The following is a 12,959-nucleotide window of genomic DNA, read 5'->3' as shown; positions in this document are numbered from 1 at the left end:
ATAGGTAGATAGATATATAGATAGATGATAGATAGATAGATAGATAGATGATAGATAGATAGATGATAGATAGATAGATAGATAGATAGATAGATAGATAGATAGATAGATAGATAGATAGATGATAGGTAGATGATAGGTGACACATGATAGCTAGTCCCAGAGAGCATCTATATTCCCAATGCCATCACCATGACTATCATCACTAATAAATTCACTAACATCCACATCTGATTGCCACCATGGCCTCCTAGTGAGGCCCAGTTTTCAGGTTTGGTTCCCCCTTACTTCTCCTTTGGAACTATATGTTACAACAACATTTGTCATGGTCATGATAAGTCTTGTGTGTTCTACAATGCGCTGTGCTGCATTCTCCTGTTTAGAGCAAACAGCCAGTGCTTTGTTGCTTATTTCCATTGGTTTATGAACACCATCATCTCTATCAACGTCACCATGACACCCATCCCAATGGTTGTCACCAGCACGTTCGTTATCACCATCACAATCATCATTACCATCACATTCATCACCACCAACACCCAGATGCCACCTCCATCATCCCAATGGTTAATTTTAAATGTCACCTTTACACAGCCTAGAGTCACCTGAGAAGACATCTTAAATTGGGGAATTGTCCAGATTAAGTTGGCCTCTGGTCACATCTGCAAAGGACTGTCTTCATTAATGGTTGATGTAGGAAGACCTAGCCCACTACAAGTGCCACCATTCACTTTTTTTGAGTCCTTTATTGTATAAGAGTAGAAAAGGCTCGCTAAGCCACCAGGAAGCAGGCAGCATTGCTGTCTGTTCTTGACTATGCATGGAGTATGATTAACTGCATGAAGTCCCGCCTTCACTTTTCCCCAATGATAGATTGTACCCTGGAATTGTGAGCTAAAATAAACCCTTGCTTGTCCTAAGCTGCTTGGTACCAGGATGTTGGTTTTTTACACAAAGAGAAACGAAACTAGAACAAGAATCACCACCATCATCATCATCATCAGTCTTATTTCATGCCAGGCACTTCATGAGCGCAAATCCACCTCAGTAACTTACAACATTATTCTTCTGACTCTAAAAATGAAGGTCTGAGACATAACAAAGTGTAATCGTGGCATGGCCACCCAGAGGATAAGTGATAAAAGTAGAATTGCAAGCCAAATCTGCTCCAATAACAAACAGAACTTTTAATCACACCTAATCACACTTGACCTCCAAGGTTGATGTTCTGACCTCTGTCAAGTATTTCTCCAAGCCTTCCATCCTCAGGGACAGCACTTAAGCCAGCAAGTAATAATGCAATTGCACCTGATTCTCCCAACCCCATTCAGTCCTGCCTTTTCTATTTGCCTTTCTCACACTCACTTTCAACATCTGCCCCAGTGTGTTGTTCTTGTCATTTATTGCGTGTCTGCTATAATATAAACTTTGTAAAGAAAGCAATGCTGAGTTCATTGATGTACCTGAAAGAAATGCAATGGGCCTAAGTCCTGTTCAGTGACTGCATAAATGAATATTCAAGAGATAGGGGTGTGGCATAGTTGGCAGCTTATCTTGCACAAAGCGCTGGGCTCAATAGATCCCTAGAATCGCATAAAAGCAGGCATGGTGTTATACACTGGCAATCTCAGTACCGAGTAGGTAGAAGAAAGAGAATCAGAAGTTCAAGGCCAAGTTCAACATTGTAGCAAGTTTAAGGCCAACCTGGGCTACAGGAGTCACTGTCTCAAAACAAAGAATTCACCACATTCTCTCTGGATCCATAACCCTGAGAGCCTGGCATGCACTACTAGAGAGAAGGGGATAAGTTGGATTCTACTCTGGAGTAAAAAAAATGTGTGTGTCCTCTTAGTCTCTCCAAGGAGGCAGTGTCCAGTCTTGTGCCAGTGTGTGCTATTCTCAGAATCCCTTGAAACAGGGTGGATGACGATGACAACATCTGGCTCCATCTGGTTTTCAGATAGCAGAGCTTTGTGCTTCACCCCAGCACAGCCTCAAGAATCATCTGCCCCTACTTCTCTTCCCTGATGCACGTACAGTTTACTCACCTGATAACCCTACATTCATCCAGATTCTACCCTTCCCAGGCATGAAGCCAAGCTGGAAGGCTCACCCCACTCATAACTGATGTCCTCTGTTGCTCCCCACCTGGCAGCAAAGTGGGGAGGGCCCCCTCTGCCATTTTACCTCCTCATGCATCCAATTAAGTGGGCTCATGGTGATGGGGAATTGTTGGCTGTTTCCTTGACAGCAAATACCCAAACTGACTGAAACAATTAGTTTGTCTATTTTAAAACTGAATTCCAGTGCTTCCATGGCAACAGAAGTTATTAAAAGATGTAAATTAAAGTGTTGCACAGGAATGATGGCTTGGCAAGAAAGGCACTTGTTTTGGGGGAAATAACACAAAGAAGCTCCAGCTAGCGGCATCCCTCTGCCCCAAAGCACACTGCAGTCATAGGCGGGGCAGCCCTACACATATTCCTCAAGTGCCCTTCGTTTCTGTCCCTGCCTCCTATCAGGGATACCTGTCCATCACACATATGAGCAAGATAAGGGGCTTTGATGTTCTGAAGGCCAAAGAGGGGATCTGCAGAGAGAGGTAGCAGAGCCAATCTTGATGTACAGCCGGCTTGATTCCCAGTAATAATGACATATTGTTGACGCGTGCTGTACTGACATTGCTCTGAAAGACTTGAATGCATTCTCTCACTGGATGTTGCTGTTGGATGTAACAGGATCTTGGTTAATTCACATTTCACAGATGGAAAAATCGAAACCCAGCCAAGCAAAGCCACTAAAGGAGTCACACAGTCTGTAAGGGACGGACATGGAGTTGGAATCCGTACCTGTGGGGTCATATTAGATTTCTGGAGTGAGTGACAAACAGTGCAGAACAGGTCACTCCAAAAAGGTCCCCTGCCTTTTGTTTCCTGTTTGAAGTCTGCTGCATCTGAGACAAGTATTTCACTCTAAAGTATCATCTCTAAATTTCATTTTCTTTTGTTCGAGACAGGATCTCATGTAGCCCACGCTGACCCCATACATAGTAAATATGACCAGGGCGACCTTGAACTACAGATCCTCTTGTCTCCATCTCTCCAGTGCTGGGATTACAAGTGTATACTAGCACACTTGGCTTATGTGGTGCTGGGGATTGAACCCAGGACTTTGTGCATGCTAAGCAAGCGCTCTGTCATGTGAGCTTCATCCCTAGCACACACCATTACATAGCCTTGATCTGTGCTTCACTGTTCCTTTAGAGATGCAGTCTCACCAAGTTGAACTTGAACAGGCCTTGAATTTGTAATGCTCCTGCCTCAGCCTCTCTATGCACTGGGACTACAGGTGCTCCACTAACTCAACTCTCTACCCCTTTTTAATGACCCCATGTAGCAGTGCTTGGACTCTTAGAAGAAATGACCATGATCTGACTATGTTCCTTCCATGGAATCGGTGCACTGCAAAAAACCAAAAGATCTTGAATATGGTGATCTCAGGAGGCTTCTTAGGATAATAACTGTCCATGGAGCTGGGAGTGGATGCTTTGTGTATCTGGAGAGGTGAAACCAGGGAGACTGCTCAACACTATTGTGCAGAGTAGTCTTCTGCAATGAGGAGCGGCCACAGTCTCTAGAACTGTGACCTTGAAAAACCCTGGTTTATGTAAACAACTGGTCAGCTGATGGATAGATGGATAGATGGATGGAGTGATGGATGGATGGATGACTTGAATAATGAGTTCATCCTCCAGCTAACAAACCAATGGCTTTCTCACATACAAGGTGACCAGATGCCAGTTTTATGTTAATGAAAACAGCCACTATGAACCCTAATAGCCCATGAAGAGAGGAAGCACCCCACAACTTCAGAAGCAAATGTCAACCAAGGGTTATTTCCAGCTCTCCCAGAACTTCTATTATAATTTATGAAAGCAGTATGGTGAAGCCTGCCTGTGCCCTGTGCTGAGGACTTCAAATGAATCTACGTACTTAGTCCTCATGCCCATTCACCAGGGCTATGCTACAAACTAGGAAATAGGGACAGAGAGTCACAAGTTAACTTATCCTTTGTAACCTAGCAAGAGTTCAGAAAAGGAGCTCCAGGACCCACCAGTGTGCTGGCCCTCAGCAGACACCCCAGGAGTGGATGCTTATTGGTTAATGCATAAAAAAGAAAATCACCGCCTGTCTCCAGCCTCAATGGATGAAGACAATGCACGGCCTTATTTGAGCTTTCAGAAAGAGCCTCCCTGGGACACATTAGCGCAGAGAAGATTCTGAAATTGAGCAGAGTTGAAAACTCAAAACAAGAGAGGTGTCTTCTGGGGCCCTCAGCTGTGTCCCAAACATCCAAGCATCACTGTGAGGACAGAAAAGAGATCTTTTAAGATTCCGGGTGCGAAGCCTCTTTCTGCACCCCCTCTGATTCTGTTCCCTAGGCACAGGCTGCAAAGTTCACGTTTTCAGCTAACATTTTTCCAATGCTTTTCTTAACCTTCTGAGTTGTTATTTCACTAGCAACTTCCCTTTGGGGGCATCTGATGGCAGAATGGATGATTTAAGGGAGAAATGTGCTTGTATTTGAATCTGATTTTTTAAAGGAGTCTACAGTGACATTCCGGGTAAGAACAAGGCGTTATGTCGATGCATGTGACATCTCTCTAATGATGTATGAAGTCTCTCTACAGTGGCAGACCTGTGAGTGGGCGGAGAGCAACTCCACAGGAAACCTGCTGCAGCCCAGTACACTGAGGCTGCCATCCTCCCCTCAGAAGTGATAGAGATGGGAAGGTCTGGAAGTTTCTCTATTTGGAGAATGCTCATCCATGGGAGACCCAGATAGCATCTGCCTCAGCAAGCAGTCTGTGCAAGATCAGGAGTGGCTGAAACCCGGCACGCAGGCTCTTAAGGCGGTGGTTCCAAGTTCCCATACTTCTTGGGACAAATGTCTTCTCCCATCCCATCCCTATTAACTTGTGGGTAAGGCTACTAAGACCCTGAGCACATGATTGCCTAGCAAAATGGGGAGGGATTTTTCTTCCTAATCCAGAAATATACTTGTGCTGCAAGGGACCATGTCTCCCAACACAGCCTCTTGTAAGGAGCTGATCAACTACTTTTCCTTCCTCTACCCATTAGGTTACAAAGTTACCAGACAGTGGAGGCAAGAATACAGCAAGAGCAGCTTTCTCAGGGAAAACCACAGAAGAGTACCTGAAAGAATACAGGGAGAAATACAGAGGAAGAGGGAAAGTCTCAGAGAGCACAGTCCTCTACGCATGATGTTGCCTTTGCATTCACGAACCCTCAGCTGCTGTGATTAGATTACCTGCCGTGACCTGCACAAGATTGGACCTATCAACATCCTGTCATGGAGACAGGAGAGGCCAATGAGGCCTTATCCCTCCCTGAAGACGAACAGGCAGTAGAAAGTAAGTCAGGGAAAGGGCCTCATGAGGCCCTGTTCCTCCCTGAGGATTTATGGATAAGTTGATGTTGCTGGAGGAATGAGAGAAACTTTCTTCAGTGCTGAACTCATGGAATTCCTCACCCATACTCCTGTAAGAAAACCATTGGGTCATTAAATAAAAAAAAAAACACAGCAAGGATGACATGAGAGCCAAAGGGAGAGCAGAGTCTAGCTGGAAAGAAGGATGTTCTCAACAGGAGGGCGAGAAGGGGAATAAAAGCTGCAGTACATATATGTGTGTGTATGAACATAAACATACCTTAAAGTAGGTAATCCCCAATATGGGAAAAGGACGAGTAGGGAGAAAAGAGGTTGAGAGGGATGAGGAGATAAGAGAAGGTTGGGGGTAGGGGCACTAACCAGAATACATTATATACATGTATGAATACATTATACACATGTAAGAGGGTGGGGAGGGACTAACCAGAATACATTATACAGATGTATGAATTTATCAGGGAAGGTATGGGGGAGACTAACCAGAATACATTATTCACGTATATGAATTTGCCATAGAACAAAATTCACAAAAAAAGAAAGGCATGATATTAAAAAGGGACATATAAAATGGGATAAGCCGCTGAATCTACTTCATTCAAGCCAAAGATGATACAGGAGAGTGACAGCTGATTACTCTGTGGGAATCATTTTTAAGTAAAATCAAAAGAGTTTTCCATTGGACTCTGTTGGACAAGACTCAGTCACATGATCCCACAATTGCAAAAGAAGCTGGGAAGCATTCTAGCTGTGTACCTAAGTGGGATGAAGGAAACGGGTTTGGGGAAATTCACAGCTGTCTCTACCTCTGGACATTAAGCAAAGCTCTGGAGGACAGATTAGTCTGGGGAGCGCCAACAACTTTGTACGTGCCAGTCAATGTGACCAATGTTGTAACCGCCATTTTTCATTCAGTCCTTACTCTAAGAGGATTACATCATGGCACAATCACCCCCATGTTGACGGAGACTGCACTGCTCATTCTTTCCCTGCTGCTCAGACCCGAAATAATCACACAGAAACTGTATTATTTGCAATATTGTTTGGCCAATCGCTTAAGCATATTTCTAGTTAGCTTTTATGTCCTAAAGTAACCCATCTCCATAAATCTGTGCGTCACCACCAGGTTGTGGCCTACTGGCAAAGTTCTGGCATCTGTCTCCTCAGTGGCAGCTGCATGGCATCTCACTGACTCTGCCTACTCTCTCTATATATATCTTTTCTGGCCTGAATATATTCTGTTAAGCCATTGGCCAAAAGCAGCTTCTTTATTAACCAATGGTATACAGAGGGGAATCCCACATCACCCCTATACTGTAGATGAGAAAACGAGGTGTTGTAAGCTGGCATGGTAAGTCACTAGAGGACCCTAAATCCCCCAGGATGCCATCATCTCAGAGCTGACACGCTTAGCACTCCTCTCTTCATTTTGACTCATCAGTCAGATTAGGTTGTCCCTCCGGGGATGAAACATCAAGGTTCTTTCTTCCTTGTCATATTATTTAAACCACAGTATTAGCTCATGGGAAAGAAAAACATGTCAGAAGAAGTTCAGAATGTGAGTTATGAAAATAAACAGAAATGGCACGAGTCAAAGTCATTTTAACTTTCATAGGAGACTCATGCTGAGGATGGAGAAATAAAGGGAGGAAGAGAGAATGGGGAGGTGGCAGCAGAAGCCCCGTTTAGTAGGTACAGTGCAACTTCCAGCAGACAGGAAGTCCTGCAGGCTCCTTAAGCATAGAGACCCCCATGACTACAGTGTCCATTCCCAGCCATTAGAGGATCCAATGTCAGGACCATGGGTGCTTATCGTTTATAGCAGGGATTGCACATTGCCCGAGCAGTTTATATAGCAACTGGTTTGCATGAGATGCCAAGACACAGATGACCACCAGAATTTACCAAACAGCCTCATAAACACTGGGGGAATTTGAGGGAAAGACATATCAGAGACAGTGTGATCAGAGCTAATTGTCAACCTGACAGACTATATTCACCTGGAAAATGGGTCCCTAGTATATACCTCTGGGGAACTATAGTGATTGTGCTGATTTATGTGAAATTACTCCTTTTAATTGTGGTTGGGACCGTTCCTTGAGTAGGGACCATGGACTGTATAAGATGAGGACAGTAAGGTGAAAACTACCACACATGCAGCCCCATGTTTCCCGACTGTGAGCGTTCTACTGCTTTGAAATCTTGTAGCCTTGATTTCCCACCATGACTGCCCCTCTGAAACTGTGAGCTGAAATAAACCCTTTCTCCATTCGGTGGCTTTGTTAGAGTATTTTTATCTCTGCAACAGGAACAGTAGCTAAGACAGACTGTGTGATATTTGTGGCGCTGTCTTATTGTATATTGGTCTAATTTCTCTTTCTCCACAAGACTGACTCTCTTCCATGTGCACATATTTTAAAAACAGATCAGAAATACCAGCATGTTTTTAAGTCAGAGTGAGCATTTAGTGCTGAGTGGCTTTTATTCCATCGCTCCTGCCCCCACGCACCCTGAACATTAGAGACAGGCTGAGACTCATAGTAAGCTCACAACATCTAAGAACAGAAAGATTTATAGCTGGTGGCATCATATAGCAGACAATTTAAGGATCTACTTCTTGTGCCCTATGCACCTAATTCCATGACAATGCAGTGGCCACTTCCAAAGGCTTTATGCAGAAGGTTCTAATGCAAGAGCTGGCCAAATCTTTCAGGCTAGAACTACAAATCAAGCAGAGAGGGAAAAAGCCGATAACCACTTTCCAATTTCCTTAAAAAGAAAAAAATCGAGGGCTACACTTTAAATATTCATTTAAACATATAGTAATAAACCATTATATATTTTAATCTGTTTTCTGTTTGACAATATTTCATTTGCAGCCTCTCCATGGCTTATAAAAATAGACCCAGAGTCCAAATCCCCACAGCGTGCGATTTTTCACATTCTCTAATTTGCAGTAATGTATTTGTGTCAAATTCAGTCTATGGCCTCCCCAGAGGAAAGCATTGGCAATTTGTGCCTCTGAGGAGGGAGACCGAAGTCTAAGTCAGCACCATGCTGTGCTGGGGCCAGGATGCTGTGGGGATGCAGGAGAGGGAAGGCCTCCCAAATGGCTGAAGATTGACTTTGCTCATGAATCATGCCTTTCAAACCCTTTTTATTCTCTGAAAATTTCATGTGTATACAATCTTGATCTATGCACCCCCACTCTCCCCTCTTACTCCCTTGGTTCCTCACCCCAATGCATGCTCCTCCCATCTTCATGTCCTCTCTTAGTGTTTTTTTATAGCGAAACCAAATCCCACAAGCAACTTCCCAGTAGCCACACTTTGGAAGAAAACGTCTCCAGCAGCCCTCGTTGCCAAAAACTCTTTGGTTTAGAAGTGGAACCTCATAAGCCCCTCCCTCACTCAAGCTGAGATTACTGGCCAGTTTGAACTTGCGCAGGTAACCATGGCCACCGTGAGTTCATGAGTACAACAGCCATGTCCTGTCCTGGAGACAGTATGTCACAGAGCTCCTCCCCATTCCCAAGCTCTTACACAGAAATATGTCTTAGAGATGTTTATGATTCACCAAAACCACTCTTTGTCCCCCCTGAAGGGACACAACTGGATTACATCTCCCCTGGAGTTTGCAAGGACACATATCAGGGTTCTAGCCAAAGAAAGTCAGGCAGAGTGATATAGGATCTTTCCATGCATGACCTACCCACCTTTCCCTTGGATGGACCACCCTCATGACCGGCTGCTCCGTCTTCCTGCTGAAAGATGCAGGCTTCAGCAGATTCCCCATCCCACACAGTGTGAAGAACTGAGAGGAGCACAGTGCCAGGAGAAGCAGGCATCAGGTGTGAGACCTAGAACACTCAGAGAGGGGGAAGCCGAGGGTAGGCACCACTGCTACCACTACTGATGCCACTGTGGTGATAATTTTGATACCTAAAATGTGATTTGTGGACTGTCTGGGTCAGAATCAATGTCCATGGAGGCTGACCATCACAATCTCTTCTTATAAATGCATTTAGCAACAAACCCCACAAGGACTGGTGAAATAATGTGTATAAAGACTAATCTCAGTAATTGAAAATTGGGGCGCTGAACTGAACAGAGAATTCTCAACAGAAGAAGTTCGAATGGCCAAAAGACACTTAAGGTCATGCTCAACCTCCCTAGCTATCAGGGAAATGCAAATCAAAACAACTTTGAGATATCATCTTACACCTGTCAGATTGGCTAAAATCCAAAACACCAATAATAACCTTTGCTGGAGAGGTTGTGGGGTAAGGGGTACACTCATCCATTGCTGGTGGGAATGCACACTTGTGCAACCACTTTGGAAAGCAGTGTGGCGGTTTCTCAGGAAATTCGGGATCAACCTACCCCAGGACCCAGCAATTCCACTATTGGGAATCTACCCAAGAGATGCCCAATCATACAACAAAAGCATATGCTCATCTATGTTCATAGCAGCATTATTTGTAATAGCCAGATCCTGGAAACAACCTAGATGCCCTTCAGTGGAAGAATGGATGAAGAAACTGTGGAATATATACATGCTAGAATACTACTCAGCGGTAAAAAACAATGACATCTTGAATTTTGCAGGCAAATGGATGGAAATAGAAAACACTATTCTGAGTGAGGTAACCCAGACCCAAAAAGATGAACATGGGATGTACTCACTCATAATCGGTTTCTAGCCATAATTAAAGGACATTGAGCCTATAAATTTGGGATCCTTGAGAAGATAATAAGAAGGTGAACTCCCAAAAAAAGATATAGTAATCCTCCTGGATATTGGAAGTAGACACGATCGCCAGGCAAAATTGGGAACTTGAGGGTTGGGCGAGACTGGGCCAAGGGAAGATGGGGAGAGAAAAATGTGAAGGGGAGAATGGGGGGAGCTCGGAGGAATGGGGTGCTTGGGATATAGGAAGGGTGGATATGGGAGCAGGGAAGCATATATCTTAATTTAAGGAGCTACCTGAGGGTTGTCAAGAGACTTGACCCTAGAGGGGTTCCCAGGTTTCCAGGGAGACGCCCCCAGTTAGTTCCTTGGGCAGCTGAGGAGAGGGAGCCTGAAAAGGCCAGTTCCTATAGCCATACTGATGAATTTCTTGCATATCACCATAGAACCTCCACCTGACGATAGATGAAGAAAATGACAGAGCCCCACATTGGAGCACCGGACTGAGCTCCCAAGGTCCTGATGAGGAGCAGAAGGAGAGAGAACATGAGAAAGAAAGTCAGGACCGTGAGGGAACCTCCAGCTGGCGACAGATGGGGAAGGTGACTGAGCCCCACATTGGAGCACTGGACTGAGCTCCCAAGGTCCTGATGAGGAGCAGAAGGAGCGAGAACATGAGGGAGAAAGTCAGGAACGTGAGGGGTGCGTTCACTCATGGAGACGGTGGGAAAGAACTAAAGGGAGATCACCAACTCCAGTTGGAATGGGACTGATGGATCATGCGACCAAACCCGTCTCTCTGAATGTGGCCAACAGTGGGGGCTGACTGAGAAGCAAAGGACATTGGCACTGGGCTCTGATTCTTCTGCATGGACGGGCTCTGTGGGAGCCTTCTCAGCTTGGTCGATCACCTTCCTGGACCTGGGGGGAGTTGGGAGGACCTTGGACTTAGCATAGAGTGGGGAACCCTGATGGCTCCTTGGCCTTGAGAGGGAGGGAGGGGAGGTATGGGTGGAGGGAAGGGGAGGGAAGGGGGAGAAGGAGGGGCGGGAAGGGGGAGGAGGAGCGGAGGGAGGGGGAGGAGGAGGGAAGGAGATGGAAATTTTTAAATATAAAAAAAAATAAACCATGAGAAAGAAAAAAAAAACAAATAAACAAAAAACATACTAATGTCTGTTGTGAGGTAATGCCACCCAGAGCACATGGACACTCTCACGGGCAAATAGAAAGTCTGTATTGCCATCCCACAACTGCACAGGGAGCTTTACTATTTTTTTTTTGTCTTTTATACGCAATAACCGCATACTGGTTGACACATTTTATTTAGCAAGAACAGTTAGCAAGAAGTGAAACTACAGAAGCCAAAAAGCAAGGTTACCACATTTGGGGACTTTCCTGGATCCTGGAACTATGGATAGGTCTTCAGTGGATTAGGCTTTGATACCATTTTGGCAGGTGTTGGGACCTATGTGCTAGGTGCTAAGATCCGAATAGTGCCTCAAACATGGTGTCAGCTTTGCTAAGGTCTGTGGGCCTTAACCCTTGTGTGTGTGTGTGTGTGTGTGTGTGTGTGTGTGTGTGTGTGTGTGTGTGCGTGTGTAAGCTGAGTGCAACCTCCTCACTCGTGTGCCTTGCTCAGGGGCCCTCTGTCTTGCCCGGGCTCACTGATTACTCAACTGGCAGCCAGTGAGTCTTGGCCATCTGCCTGTCTCCACCTCCTCAGCACTGAGATTCTAAGTGCACACCGCCATTTCTAAGCTTTAATTGTTTCGTTTTAATGTAGATCTGTAACTCGAGCTCATTTCCTCTTGCTTGCATGCCAGCTTTCATAGATTGAACCATGACCGCGCTCAACTCTAGTCCTTCAGAATGGCCATAGAGGATATCATGAAGGCAACCAAGACCGAAAGGATTAACAAAATAAAGCCAGACTTTACCTTTTCTATCCTTTGACCTTGGACTCAGTTCCAGACTTTGATTCAAGAAGAGCAGGGAACCAATCCAGAACCAAAGTTCTTCACTGATAACCCAAGACACCCGAGCGCCACCAAGTAAAATTTATTAGATCCATAAAGTCAAATAAAAGAAAACAACAACTTTTAAGATTCCCTTTAATTATACATGGGAGCAGCCGAATTGCAGGCACATTACTGCCACCTGTGACTTTGTCAACAACAGAAGTCACAGATATTTTAAGTCACATTCCATTATAATTATCAAAGATATCTCCAAATATCATAATGATTATTGCTACTTCCAAATCATGGTAATTACTAGGCCTGCTTGTTTAATGTGTTAATAAAGGAAATGAAGATTTGACTGAATCTTTTTTTTAATCTTATACTAAACACGTTTCCACCTGGTTTCCTTGATGATCATTAGTATTTTGTGCTATGTCTTTTAAAATTATTCTAATTAGTAGCGTGTAAGGGAACACATGTGCTACGGCACACACCTGCGAAGGTCAGAGAACAACTGGCCTTTCCTTTCATCTTGTCGTGGCAGGGTCTCTATGTTTCCTCTTCTCTGGCAGAGATCTCCTGTCTCTACCTCCCATCTCAACACAGGAGTTCCAGGATTACAAAAAACCTTCCCTGTGTCTTCCTTCTGTGGCTTCTCACATCCCAGGCTGCGTGATACATGCTTCTACCTCTGAGTCATCAGCATCTCACCAGCATCGTTATAGGTTTTCATTGCAGTTTTGTTTTGCTCTTATTTTGTTATTTATTTTTATTAGTTATTCAAGAGTTCCCCACAATGCATTTGATTATATTCACTCCTCCCCCAACTCTTCTAAGATC

Source organism: Arvicola amphibius, chromosome 4, assembly GCF_903992535.2.
Source record: "Arvicola amphibius chromosome 4, mArvAmp1.2, whole genome shotgun sequence".
NCBI lineage: Eukaryota > Metazoa > Chordata > Mammalia > Rodentia > Cricetidae > Arvicola > Arvicola amphibius.
The sequence above is the reverse complement of the archived record's forward strand: the minus strand, read 5'-3'. Positions refer to the sequence as shown.